The 14800-nt window shown below is 42.3% G+C and overlaps 1 protein-coding gene across 2 annotated transcripts in view; it reads right to left on the reverse strand.

Annotated features, from left to right (window-relative positions):
• APBA2 (amyloid beta precursor protein binding family A member 2) overlaps positions 1-14800 on the reverse strand; it is a 523475-nt gene that overhangs the window by 289103 nt on the left and 219572 nt on the right. The window lies entirely within an intron of this gene.

Below are 14800 nucleotides of genomic sequence, written 5' to 3' on the forward strand. Positions count from 1 at the left end.
GAGACAGTTTTTGACAATTCCTTTATTAAAAAATAAAAAATACAGTGTCACCCAATGTAAATCTATCGTCGATCAGGATGTCAGCAAACCTCCAGAACCCAGAAAAAAAAAGAGCTCCACTCGCAAGGATGGCTGGCCACTGAATGCCTCTTTTGCCGTTTGTCAGTTCTTATATAGGTAAGGGCGGGGCCACCTGGCAACGTCACCTGGTGGCACTGCCCCCTCGACATCACCAACCAAGCATGCAGTGGACCATGACATCACAAGGGGGAGGGTGCTACCAGTGGACCTTGCCAGGTGGCCCCGCCCTTATCTATATAAGAACTGTAAAACTGCAGAGGAGGCATTCAATGGCCAGCTGTCCTCACAAGTGGAGCTTTTTTTTTTAATTTTACGGGTTCGGAGATGCAGCGGGCGGCGTGATTAACAATAGATTTATATCAGTGGGCACTGTTTTTTTTTTTTTTTAATAAAGGAATTGTCAAAAACTGTCTCTGTGTTTTTATTACTAGTGGAACACTTTTTTGGTGAATGGGTAGGGGTTTAATGTACCCCATACTCATTCACATAGGGGGGAAACTGGGATCTGGGAACTCCCTTGTTGAAGGGGGCTTCCAGGTACCGATAAGCCCCCTGCCTGCAGACCCCCACAACCACCGGCCAGGGATTTGGCCCTAATCCCCATCAACATGGGGACAAGGTGCTTGAGGGTTGGGCAGAGCCCCCCGCCCCAGAGTACCCACCCCTCCAAGTTGAGGGCATGTGGCCTGGTATGGTTCGGAGGGGGGGTGCTCGCTCTCCCTCCCCCCTTTCCTGACCTGCCAGGCTGCATGCTTGGATAAGGGTCTGGTATGGATTTGGGAGGACCCAATGCCGTTTATCTTTAAAATTTTGTTGGGGGGTTCCCCTTACAATCAATATCAGACCCGAAGGGCCTGGTATGCATCGGGGGGAACCCAACACTGTTTTTTTTCATCATTTTTAATTGTCGGCATGTTTTTTCTTACATTCAGCTGTAAGCGGGGAACCAGCTGACAGCTGATGAGTCATCCGCTGTTAAGGACGCAGCGGCCTGTTCCATTTTTAAGACAAATACCGCATGTGATACAACCAGCAAAACCCCGGTGGTAAATATTGCATGCTTTTTAACTCTCTGGTCCGTTTGTGAATTGGACCTAAGAGCTTTTAAAACAATATTTACCAGCACATTTTTCATTTTGGCAGTTAATACCACATAATCGTTATTTCTTTTATTTTTTTTATGAATTGGACTTTATTTAACGCATGCAATCATTTATCCAAATGAGTCACGTGACCACGTGACCACATTAATGAATTTACCCCATTGTAACCTACCACATCTACATATTTACCTGAATAAAGCCTAACTTCAGGCATATACAGGTATAGCTATTTTTTACATTACTTTAATCTTTATTACCTTAAAACAGTAATGTTTTTATTACTTCAGAGTTCTTTTTGAGCTCCGCGGATTTTTACAGCAGAAGCTGCTCTTCCGGCTCCCCTGTTTTAAAGCAGAGTCTATGGCTGACATGAGTTCCAGTGCTGTGCCTCCACCCCTCTTCCTCTGCTGTATAATTCACAATGCACAGAGGTCATCATTTTGCCGTGCTTTGTGAATTGCACAGTATGTGTGGGGATTGGAGGGGAGGATGGTTCTCCACTCATGTGAACTTCCTTTTATAAATCAGGTCCATTGTCTTTATGATGCATGTCTAATCTTCCGATGAATGAAGCTCCAATTTAGTGCACTGTACTATGAACAAAAAGATACCATTGTATTTGCACATGTCATATTCGTTATATCAGCCTCTGTTTGGCAGTGTCTGTGTACATGATGCTGGTCATAAGGTTCAATGAGCCATATAGATATCACCAAACAGCTCTGTTCCCTTCACTTGAAAAATAATCTTCAGCTCTCATTGCTTGTGCATGAGAGCTTGGAAAACATCACAAAATACTATTTTCTTTTTGTTTGTTGTTTTTATAGAGCAACATTAGAGTTTGTGTTTAATTGATTCATTTTAAAGGATAATCACCCATAGGGTGTTCTCAGATTTTTCATAGCGATTGCAGATTTTCATGATGAGTCTGTGGGTTAATAGAAAAGAGTTTCTATAGTGTTCAAAAAGAATGTTTTTTTTTTTTGTTTTTTTTTCATTTGAACACAGTTTGTCAGTGTTAAAAGACTAAAGCTATTTTGATGTTGTTGTCAAGCTTCCTTGCTGGGAGCTGAGCCAAATTCAGTCTGAAGTGCAGCGCAGTGAGAATGGCATGTTTTTCAGTCTGTCTTGGAGTTAAGACTGCTGGCCAGGTTTTGAAAATGTGGGCAATTAAACTTGGGAGTCTTGCTGAAAGAGGCAGAAGCAAACCAGGGGTGCAACTCTGCCATGAAAGGAGAAATAATCGGAAGTGCAATATGCAATATATTCAATCTGGTCTCATGAATTATAAATATGCTTATTTTCCAACTTAATAAATAATTAGTACATACTTTAAGCCAAGCTTGATGGTTATGTATTAAAAGCTAGAAATCTGTCTTATACCCATTACTATGGGGTCTATTTGAACTCCATGTAGATGAAATTGGTCAACTATAAATGTTAATATTATTATTATACAGGATTTATATTGTGCCTACAGTTTGTGCAGCGATTTACAACATGAGGGCAGATAGTACAGTTACAGTACAGTTACAGTACAGTTACAATAAAATGTATTACTGGAGGAAACAGAGGGCCCTTCTCGTTAGAGCTTGCAATCTAGGAGGGAGGGTCAAGTGATACAAAAAGTTAATAACTGTGGGGGACGATCTGAGAAGAAAAAAGTACTGTTGTTCGGTTGGGGCAGAATAGGCTTCTGTGAAGAGAAGGGTCTTCAGGGATCGTTTAAAAGTAAACAGTGTAGGAGACAGTTGGACAGGTTGGAGATTTTCATAGGATGGGAGAGGCTCAGGAAAAGTCCTGGAGGCGAGTATGGTAGGAGATGACGAGGGAGCTAGAGGAGGAGGTGGAAGGAAGAGAGGAAAGATCCCTGGTGCCTGGAGTCCTCTGGTGGAATGAGAGAGACAACCTCAGCCTGGGCTCCCACCAGGCCACGCCCCCAATGTGTTTTACTCTGCCCCCTGGAGCATTAGTCATGGGAAATGGGGATCCCCATGACTAAGCTCCGGGGGCAGAGCCAAACACGTAGGGGGTGTGGCCTGGCACGAGCCCAAGCTGAGGTTGTCTCTGTCATACCACCATAGGACTCTGTGGATGTGATGCACCAGGGATCTTTCCTCTCTTCCTTCCAGTGACTACAGGAGCTGGGACGACCTCCATCCAGCTGAATGCAGTGGATGCAGCATTATCCACAATACTCCCCATAGTGATCGAGCCTGAGCGGCACATTAAACAAACTATGTGTCACAGAGAGCAGGAGGTCCTGAGAGGATGAAAGAGAATAATTAGGTTGGTATTTTGGCACTAGGTTAGTGATGTAGCTGGAGACCAGGTTGTGGATGGCTTTGCTTTGTAAGTTGTAGTTAGTATTTTGAATTTATTTTGTTGGGTAAGCGGAAGCCAGTAGAGGGATTTACAGAGAGAAGTAGCAGACACTGAATGGTTGGTAAGGTGGATGAGCCTGGCACCAGCATTCATGATAAACTGAAAGGGGGTAGCCTATGTAAAGGTAATCCAGTGAGGAGGGAGTTTCAGTACTCGAGGTGAGAGATGACCAGGGAGTAAACTATGAGCTTTGTGGTGTCATTGGTTAGGAAGGGGCGTATTTTTGGAGATGTGGTGTAGGTTGATGCGGCAAGCTTTGCGCATTGATTGGATGTGGGGCTGAAAGCATAGTCCAGAGTCCAGGATTACACCTAGTACCTTGCCAGCAGGGACGAGTTGATAACTTTGCCATCGATTTTGACAGAGAAATCAGGGAAGAGGTCAGTGGGAGAATAAATATTATGAGCTTAGTTTTAATAGATTGAGTTTGAGGAAGTGGTGTAACATTCAGGCTAATATGTCTGTTGGTATATTAGTGATAAATGATGAGACTGAAGGAGGGAGCTGAGAGGAAGACAGAAAATTGTGAGTGTTGTCAGCTTATAGATGGTATTGGAAGCCATGGGAGGAGGTGTAGATCAAGAATAGAAGATGGTCCAAGAACAGAACCTTGGGGGACCCTGACAGAGAAAGGAAGAGGAGAGGAGGAAGTAGAATTGTAAGTAATGCTAAAGGTGCTTTTTGGTAAGAAGGATGAGAACCAGCGTAGAGTACAGTAATGGAGACCAAAGGCGTGGAGTATATTTTTTTGAGGAGGGGGTAGTCCACTGTGTCAAAGGCAGCAGAGAGGTCCAGGAGTAGGAGTACAGAATAGTGCCCATTGGATTTAGCTGTTAGCTGTTGTTTGTGAGTTTTAGGAGAACAGTTTCAGAGTGTTGAAGGTGAAATCCAGGCTGAAGGTGATTAAGTTAAGTTATTAAATTATTAAGTTATTCTCAGTGTGGTGGTGGTGGTCACTTGGTAGTACATAATACTGCTTGCACCAGGAAGAAGGGGGTACAGCTTGTTCTGAAAAATTCTATGTTAGTGCAAATAAAAAAATATCATGGACAGTACTCAATTGTTTCTGTCACAAGTGCACTAATATAGCTACAATCACCTCATTGTTAGCTGTAGAAATTGTAGCTTGGCATTGCATGCTATTATTAGATCTGTGATCTACAAAGATCCTTCTCAACCTGTGACTCCCCCAGCTGTTCTCCTAGCATTTACAATGTTGTATGACGCATGCATGTTTTTTGGCCCCAAGTACATAACTTTGCATTCATAAACATTAAATCTCATTTGCCACAAATTGTCCAAGTAAATTAATTGGCCAAGTAAATAGTTCACAGGGTGCCATTGCCTAGCCTGTAAAGGTCTGTGCATCCCTCCATGGATATGCATCCCCAGACCATCACTGACCCACAACCACCACCACCTGTCATGCTGAATGATGTTACTGGCAACATAGCGCTCTCCAATGCTTCCCCAGACCCTTTCACATCTGTCACATGTGCTCAGGGTGAACCTGCTCTCATCTGTGAAAAGCAGAGGGCACTAGTGGTGGACCTGCCAATTCTGGTGTTCAATGGCAAATGGCAATCATGCTCCACGGTGCCAGGCAGTGAGCACAGGGCCCAATAGAGGAAGTCGGGCCTTCAAGCCACCCTCATGAAGTCTGTTTCTGATTGTTTGGTCAGAGACATTAACACCAGTGGCCTGCTGGAGGTCATTTTGTAGGGCTCTGTCAGTGCTCATCCTGTACCTCCTTGCACAAAGGAGCAGATACTGGTCCTGCTGATGGGTTAAGGACCTTCTATGGTGCTGTCCAGCTCTCCTAGAGTAACTGCCTGTCTCCTGGAATCTCCTCCATGCTCTTGAGACTGTCCTGGGATACACAGCAAACCTTCTGGCAATGGCACGTACTGATGTGCTATCCTGTAGGAGTTGGACTGCCTGTGCAACCTCTATAGGGTCCAGGTATTGCCTCATGCTATCAGTAGGGACACTGACCCTAGCCAAATGCACAACTAGTGAAAAACAGTCAGAAAAGATGAGTAGGGAAAAAAAATGTCAGTGGCCTCCACCTGTAAAACCATTCCTGTTTTGGAGGCCGTCTCATTGTTACCTATCCAGTGCACCTGTTGTTTAATTCATTAACACCAAAGCAGCTGAAACTGATTCACAACTCTGTTGCAACCATTACTGAGGCAGCAGAAGCTCTGAACAACTTCTACTCACAGGCTCAACCTGACAATAGGTCCCAAACAGGTGAGAGGGGGGACATTTTAAGATACAATTTTGTATGTCCTGCTGATTTTAAGAGAAACTATAATGCTTTTGGGTTGATTGTATTATATATTTTACCATTTTAGGGTTTTAACATTTTCAGGTTAATTTTGTTTTTAACTATACATATAACATTTTTATGGACTTTTCAAGGAAGCAGCACAACAGCAGCTAATGGCTCCATCTGCTGCCAAAAGCCAATCAGGAGTGCGAGTCCCCAGAGAGGCAAGGCTCTTGTGGACATCAAGAGGGGGCTCAGGTAAGTAGAAACCACTTTACCACTTTAGTAACCACCTTAAAACTTTGTGCAGAGCCATCTAAAGCAGGAAGTAAAGGGGGATTAGTTACTGCTCTGTTTCAAGTGTTTTTTTGTACATCTGAGCTTGAGTTGCTGAGCACTGTAAACAAATGGATTTTTTCAGCAAGCAAATAAAGATAACTTGGAAACATGTGATAGGAGCATTTAAGTTCAACTTCATTGAGAATGATATTACAAAATGTTTGCTAATATATTTTATATTAATCAAAAAAGATGAAACATGATTTTTGCTTTATAGCTTTTTGTCTCAACCAAAATAAGTAAAGAAAATATATACAAAACCTTTATATACCCCCTTTAAGTAAAGTCCTCTGGGATGCAATAGCATCACAAATCCTAAAGTAGTAAAAAGATGCTCACAGCACAATATTAATACATAATTGTCCTTTCAGTCGACCCCAGATTGTTCTTGCTTGTGTGCCTCCTCACCAGACAGAATTTACCTGCTTTGACCTTCTGCCTGGTTTTTGACTATATCTCTCTCCATCTGCCCTAACCTTCTGCCTTGCTCAGATTCACTGTTTAAATCCCTTTTTTATATAGTGTATAGTTTGCAAATATAATAAAACAAATGAGTCCCACATCAACCCTTTTAGAAAATTTCTCCAAATTGCCAGGTGCTTGCAGTGCAGAGAATTCCTTTTTATTCCAATATTAAATAAAAAATCAAAGTAACTTGTGTCCTTGGACAATTTGCGGGAATGTAGCTATGTATTTTTGAGGCTAGTTTGAAAATGTAATATTTTTTCTAACATATTTATACAACTGTTAACGCTCTAAATACTGGTACCTGTAGAAGAACAAAGGATTTGTCCAAAAGCGTAATGTTGAAATAAAATACTTGATTACTTGATACTTGATATTGAAAAAACATTATGTAAGACAACTTTGCATTGAATCTAGGAGCCAATTAAAACAATTCATAGTTACATATAGTTACATAGTTAGTGAGGTTGAAAAAAGACACCAGTCCATCCAGTTCAACCTATGTTGTGTGTGTGTGTTTGCTGTTAACCGTACATTGTATACCCCTGTATGTTGTGGTCTTTAAGGTGCCCATCTAATAGTTTTTTAAACTATCGATGCTCCCTGCTGATACGACTGTTTGCGGAAGAGAATTCCACATCCTTACTGCTCTGACAGTAAAGAACCCCCTACGTACTTTAAGGTTAAACCGCCTTTCCTCTAGTTTGAGTTAGTGGCCACGTGTCTTATTGTATTCCCATTCTCTGAATAGTTTGTTCCTTATGCTAGGGTCGCCAGTACAGTATTTGTACATTGATATCATATCCCCCCCTCAATCGTCTCTTCTCCAGAGAGAATAAGTTCAGTGCTTGTAGTCCTCATAGCTGATGTCCTCCATTCCCCTAATTATTTTTGTTGCCCTTCTCTGGACTCTTTCAAGTTCCAGCACATCCTTCCTGAGGACCGGTGCCCAGAACTGGACAGCATACTCCAGATGTGGCCGGACCAGAGTCTTGTAGAGTGGGAGAAAATTCTCTTTATTTCTGGAGTGAATCCCCTTTTTTATACATCCCAGTATTCTGTTGGCTTTGCTTGCAGCGACTTGGCATTGCATGCCACTGCCAAGCCTGTTGTCTACCAGTACCCCCAGGTCCTTTTCCATCTTAGATTCACCCAGAGGTCCCCCCCCCCCCCTAGTGAGTAGCTTGCTTTCTGGTTTCTGGCACCCAAGTGCATTGCTTTACATTTTTCAACATTAAACCTCATCTGCCATGTAGTTGTCCACCCCATTATTTTGTTCAGGTCCACTTGAAAGATTTCCACATCCTGCATAGAAGATATTGGCATGCTTAGTTTAGTATCATCCACAAATACTGAGATTGTACTAGATATCACCTCCACTAGATCATTTATGAATAAATTAAACAGGATTGGCCCCAGGACAGAACCCTGGGGGACCCCACTTTCCACACCCGCCCAATCCGAGTACTCCCCATTAATCACCACCCTTTGCATTCTCCCCTGGAGCCCGTTCTCTATCCAGGTACTCACCTTATGGTCCATACCTACCTTGCTTAGTTTGCACAGTAAGCGTTTGTGAGGAACGTGTCAAAGGCCTTTGCAAAGTCCAGATACGCCACATCCACAGGCTTACCTTTATCTAGGTGGCAGCTCACTTCATCATAGAAGGTTAATAGATTGGTTTGGCAAGAACGATTTTTCATGAATCCATGCTGATTACTACTAATAATACCATTTTCATTACTAAAGTCTTGTATGTGGTCCCTTATCATCCAATCCAAAATCTTGCAGACTACTGATGTTAGGCTGACCGGCCTATAGTTACCCGGGATATATCTCGGCCCTTTTTCAAATATTGGTACCATGTTGGCTTTTTTCCAATCAGCTGGCACCATACCTGTCAGTAAACTATCCTTAAAAATCATGAATAATGGTCTGGCAATCACCTGGCTGAGCTCTTTAAGAACCCTCGGGTGCAAGCCATTCGGTCCCGGTGATTTACTTATGTTAAGTTTCTCTAGTTTAGTTCTAAGTCTATCTTCTGTTAGCCATGACGGTACTTCCTGAGGTGTGTTGCTTAGTTTGGCCTTACAAGCTGGGTTAGTGTAGCCCCCCAATTCTTTTGTGAAGACTGAAGAGAAGAAATTATTTAACACTTCCGCCTTTTCCCTGTCCTCTGTGGCCAAATCTCCCTTGTCGTCTTTTATGGGGCCAATGTGTTCTGGCCTCGCTTTCTTATTATTTATATACTTAAAGAATGTCTCTGGATTCTTTTTACTCTCTTCTGCTATATGTCTCTCGTGTTCTATTTTAGCCGCCCTACATTCGTCTTTACATTTCTTATTACACTCTTTGCAATGCTTGAATGCTGCCAATGACCCCTCAGTCTTGTATTTTTTGGCCTTTTCTTTAGCATTAATATGCATTTTTAAGTTCGAGTTTAGCCACCCAGGGTTTAGTTTTGCTCTTTTAAATTTATTTCCCTTTGGAATGCACTGGTCAATCCCTTTGTTTAGTATGCTCTTGAAGCACTCCCATTTTTCCTCCGTGTTCTTTGTTCCCAGGGTTCTATCCCATTTGATATTTTCTAGCAGCGAGCGCAGTTTTGGGAAATTGGCTCTTTTGAAATTCAGTGTCCTTATATTACCCTTATGTTTCCTATTACTATAATTAATACTGAAACTAATTGACCTATGGTCACTGTTTCCTAAGTTGCCCCATATTTCTATATCCGTGAGCAGGTCTGTATTGTTTGTAATCAGTAGGCCAAGTACCACATTGTTTCTTGTCGGTGCATTCACCATCTGACCCATGAAATTGTCCTGCAAAATATTTAGGAACTGCCGAGCCTTGGCTGATTGCGCGGTTCCTTCTGCCCAGTCTATATCTGGGTAATTAAAGTCCCCCATTATAATGACATTTCCCATCCTTGCTGCCAATCCTATCTGTAAAAGGAGGTCCCCCTCCCCCTCCCCCTCCTCCCTCAGGTTGGGGGGCCTATAGCATACGCCCAATATTACCTTCCCCACAGTGCCTTCCCTTTGAAGTTCTACCCATAGGGATTCTGCCTCGTCCATAGCTCCATTATTAATATCATCCCTCATATTTACCTGTACACTGTTCTTAATATACAGACATACCCCTACCCCTTTTTTACCTTCTCTATCTCTGCAATAAAGGGAATACCCCTGAATGGTCGCCATCCAGTTATGAGAGCTATCAAACCAAGTCTCAGTTATTCCCACAAAATCTAAGTCCTCCTCAAACATCAGCAGCTCCAGCTCTCCCATCTTGTTGGCCAGGCCTTCATTGGTATACAAACCTCGTAATTTTGTCTGTTTACATATATCCTCATATGATGTTTTTAGGCTGCTCTTGTGATTTTTCCCCATACCTACCCTGGGTTTCGGAGCTCTGAACACCCTACCGCTAATGTCCCCATTTGTGCCCTCTGAAAAATTGCTTTCCACTGGCTAATTCTACATCTGTACCCTCCCCCCCATCACCTAGTTAAAAAGCCCCTCTAACTTTTCGGCCATCTTCTCACCCAGTACCCTCCCCATTTAGGTGCAATCCATCCCTACCATAGAGCTGGTGGCCGACTGAGAAGTCGGCCCAGTTCTCCAGGAACTGAAGACTAACAAACTAACTAACAAAGCTTTATTTTCCATGACAAAAACTCCTTCTCTTATGTGGGCTGGCAAAAGCCCAGGTGCAAGGATGCAATTTCTAGTCGCTATGGTAACCTGGCGCCTGGAATTTGTCAAGCCCTGCTTTAGAGAACAAAATAGTAGTAGTTTCATTTTTTTATGTCACAAAACATTATCACAAATATTTTGGTAAAATATAAAAGTTGAGGGTTGTACCGAGTAAATAGATACCCATCATGTCAAACCTTAAATTTTTTTTCATCACATAGGGTACAAGAAGTCTCTTATATGATGATTTTTTTGCAACAGGATATCTCCTCTGTGCTCCACTTAATGTATTGTAATGCACATCGCACTGCATTACGTTGTTTTTTGGCCTTGATGCCCAGGGAAACTGTCAACGGGGACCCAGAAGTGACGTAATACACATCACATGTGTCCACTCTCCTTCCTCCACCCTGCGGCACCTGCTATGCCAGTCCTGGGCCCACAGGTGGGAAAGCAAAACCTGGGTAACATAGTGGGGGGTCGCCCCCAGGGTGTGTTGAAGCATTTGGGCAGCAGCGCAGCCACCCAAATGCTTCTATCTGAAAAGTAAACACTGGGGCTGACAAAAGCCAGAACACAACTTCTAGTTGCAATGGTGACCTGGCGCCTGGGATTTTTTGAGCCCTGATATATACTGTTATATTGTAATCTAGAGAGCCTGAGATCACCAGGCAGCTGCTTGAAAAAGTGACAGTCTTTATGGACTTATAAAACAAGGAAACAAAAACAGCTTTCTTCTGCAGGAAAAGTCAAGCAGCTCAGCAAAACTGAGTCTCAATCTCTAGATAGTCCACACTTTTCCACAGCTGGGAACTACTTTACACTACCTCATAGACCCTACCTCATAGACACCTACTGACTCCTTTCTTCTGCTTTTCAAGCCTCTCTTGCAGATGGGTTAACCCTTTCAGAACCAAAGTCCCTGTAATCAGGGCTTGGAGGCTCTTTCCCACCCAAAGTCTGTCTGAGTCCCCAAATTCCAAGTCTGAAATGAGGACTTACCAATCCACTAAAATCAGTCCTCTCCTCTCTGACCCGACTACCTCGGAACCCCTCACCTTGCATAGGTGATAACCCCTTCTTTGAGCTCTCCCTTAAAGGGACCACAACCCAAATAGTTGGGAAATATATCTCCCATCCAGGACCTATCCCTGTTGTCAAGTACAAATTCCCATGACATTTGCCTCAAAGATGAGGTGTCAAAGGCACTGTGGGATACCCTTCAGTGTACACTAGAGAGAGCATCAGCTTTCCAGGCCTGTTTTCTACCGCAAACTTGAAATGTCAGGAACCATCTGGTTACCCTGGCATTTGTGTGTTTGTTGTGACTCATTCAGGGTAGTAGGGCATAATCCAACACCAGACTGAACTTCCTGCCCACTTAATGGCCAGGCGCTCCAAGTCCACCATAGAGTAAGTTCTCTGGACAATTTTCTACTAAGAAAGACTATGGGGTGTTCCTTATTGGGACAGAATGGCTCCTAAACCCTTGCTGGAGGCATCTGTTTGGACAATAAACACTTTAGAATGACTGGAGCAACCAGCACAGAATACTGGCATTAGGGTGTTTTAAGTTGCAGGAAAGCCTTCAAATCCCTGTCATTCTACTTGACCATGACTAACTTCTTACCCTTTGTTAAGTCATTCAGTGGTGCAGCAATAGTGGCATAACTGTGGACAAACCCATGGTAGTACCCAATGATGCCCAAAAAAAAAAAGCTTGACCTGTTTTTTGGTAGTGAGGTGGGGCCAAGCCTAAATATCCTCTACCTTGTTTATTTAGGGTTTCACCAAACCTATACTCACAATGTACCTCAGATTCTTGGTCTCGTCTATCATAATGGCACATTTTTAGGATTAATGGGAAATCCCTCCTTATTTAGAGAGTCTAAGACAGGTTGCACTCTGGGAAGATGGGACTCCCAGTCTATACTAAAGATGACAAGATGACAAACACAAACCAAGGTGTATTTAGGATGTGGATATAGTGATTTATACATCGCCCTCTGAAAAGTAGCCAGGGCAGAATGCATTCTTTTATATTGGAATTGACCCTCTGGAGTTAAAAAGCCAGTCTTCTCTCTGGTTTCCTTAGTTAGAGGTATCTGTCACTACCCCTTGGTAAGGTCTAAGGCGGTAATATACCGGGTGTGCAAGAAGAGAGGATGCGGCACTTCCAAATGCAGGAAAATCGTGGAGATTATTGCACATAAAATAATCCGACATAGACCATAGGACAACACACCATTCAGCAAATGCGTTTCACACGATAGTGCTTAATCATTGCTGATTACCATAGGGTGTGTGGATTCTCCTATGGATCAAAATATGCAAATTATCTCAATTAAAGACAATTAGCATTTGTCTAGGTTTTTTAAAAAAGATCCATCAGAGAAAACACCCACACCTGTACAAATAACTTGTCAAGTTATTTGTACAGGTGTGGGTGTTTTCTCTGATGGATCTTTTTGAAAAAAACCTGGACAAATGCTAATTGTCTTTAATTGAGATCATTTGCATATTTTGATCCATAAGAGAATCCACACACCCTATGGTAATCAGCAATGATTAAGCACTATCATGTGAAACGCGTTTGCTGAATGGTGTGTTGTCCTATGGTCTATGTCGGATTATTTTATGTGCAATAAACTCCACGATTTTCCTGCATTTGGAACTGCCACATCCTCTCTTCTTGCACATTTGTACTTTCCGGGCCACGGACCTCAGCGAGCATCCTGCATGGGTGTTCTCCAGCCTTTCTGGGATCACAGCTCTGCGGACTGTTTTGGAGCGGTGGGTTTATCCCTTTTCCCTTCCCCCCTTCATCTATTGGTAATATACCGGGCCCAAATCTCTCTATCAATTTGTCTATTTAGGGCATCAGATATGAATCTAAATTAAAAATCTCATTGAGCTTTTTGAAAATATAAAAAACTGCAAAGTCCCATTAGGCTTTGGTACCAACACAATCGGGCTTGACTAATCATTCCTGTGATTCTTCAATGACATCAAGTTCAAGCATTTCCCAAACTTCCTCAAACAGTATTTTGGTCCTGTACTATATATATATATATATATATATATATATATATATATATACAGTATATATACTGCTCAAAAAAATTAAAGGAACACTTTAAAAACACATTGGATCTCAATGGGGAGAAATATCATGCTGGATATCTATACTGATATGGACTAGTTAATGTGTTAGGAACGAAAGGATGCCACATCTTTGATAGAAAAAAATGAAAATTATCAACCTACAGAGGGCTAAATTCAAAAACACCCCGAAGATCAAAGTGAAAAAATGATACAGCAGGTTAGTCCATTTTGCTAAAAATACACACACACACACACACACACACACAGACACACACACACACACACACACACTTGCTTGTATGCATGCTTGACAACCGTGGGGCATGCTCCTAATTAGACGATGGATGGTGTCCTGGCTTATTTCCTCCCAGATTTGGACCAGGGCATCACTGAACAGACTGAGGTGCAACCTGGCGGCATTGGATGGATGGAAACATAATGTCCCAGAGGTGTTCTATTGGATTTAGGTCAGGCGAGTGTAGGGGCCATTCAACGGTATCAATTCCTCCATCCTCCAGGAACTGGCTGCATACTCTCGCCACATGAAGCTGGGCATTGTCGTGCACCAGGAGGAACCCAGGACCCACTGCACCAGCATAGGATCTGATAATGGGTCCAAGGATTTCATCCCGATACCTAATGGCAGTCAGGGTGCTATTGTCTAGCCTGTAGCGGTCTGTGCATCCCCTCCATGGATATGCCTCCCCAGACTATCACCGACCCACCACCAAACTGGTCATGCTGAACTATGTTATATATACATTGTATACTGCATATATTGAGTATCCGATTGTAGTTGTTATGTTTGGCCCACTCACTATAAGGTGACTAATTGGTACTTCACAAGTCTTTTTTCCACTGAGCCGTGTTCATCATGGTTTGGAACAAACCATTTAAATAAAGGTTAAATGACTATGTGCAAGTGATCAGAATTTAAATAAATGAAAGAATAAAAAATAAGGGTAAAACAAATAAGAGTTTATAAGAGTTTAACTGTCATAGGCTTCTAAAGTCTAAAAAAATAACTGCCATAACATCATAAAACTTTAGACATCTTTGCTTTTCTGTATTTTAATTACATGGAAAGTACTAGTTATAGTATGAAGTTAGTGAAATGTGATGGGCGGGAAGTATTTTAATTACTGACTATGAGAATAAAACAATAATTTGGGCAGAGAAACAGGCAGAAGCAAAACTTATTTTTATGAAATTATTATCCGAGTTACAGTGAACAAAAAGATAATTAATACAGCGAGATATGCATAATATCCATAATTACTGCCTCGGGGTATGCGGTCCTCTTACAGTGAAGGCTTACATGCACAGAGCTTTTGAACATAATTTCTCTTGGG

This window comes from Pelophylax lessonae (assembly GCF_965119305.1).
Source record: "Pelophylax lessonae genome assembly, chromosome: 4".
NCBI classification, from domain to species: Eukaryota; Metazoa; Chordata; class Amphibia; order Anura; family Ranidae; genus Pelophylax; species Pelophylax lessonae.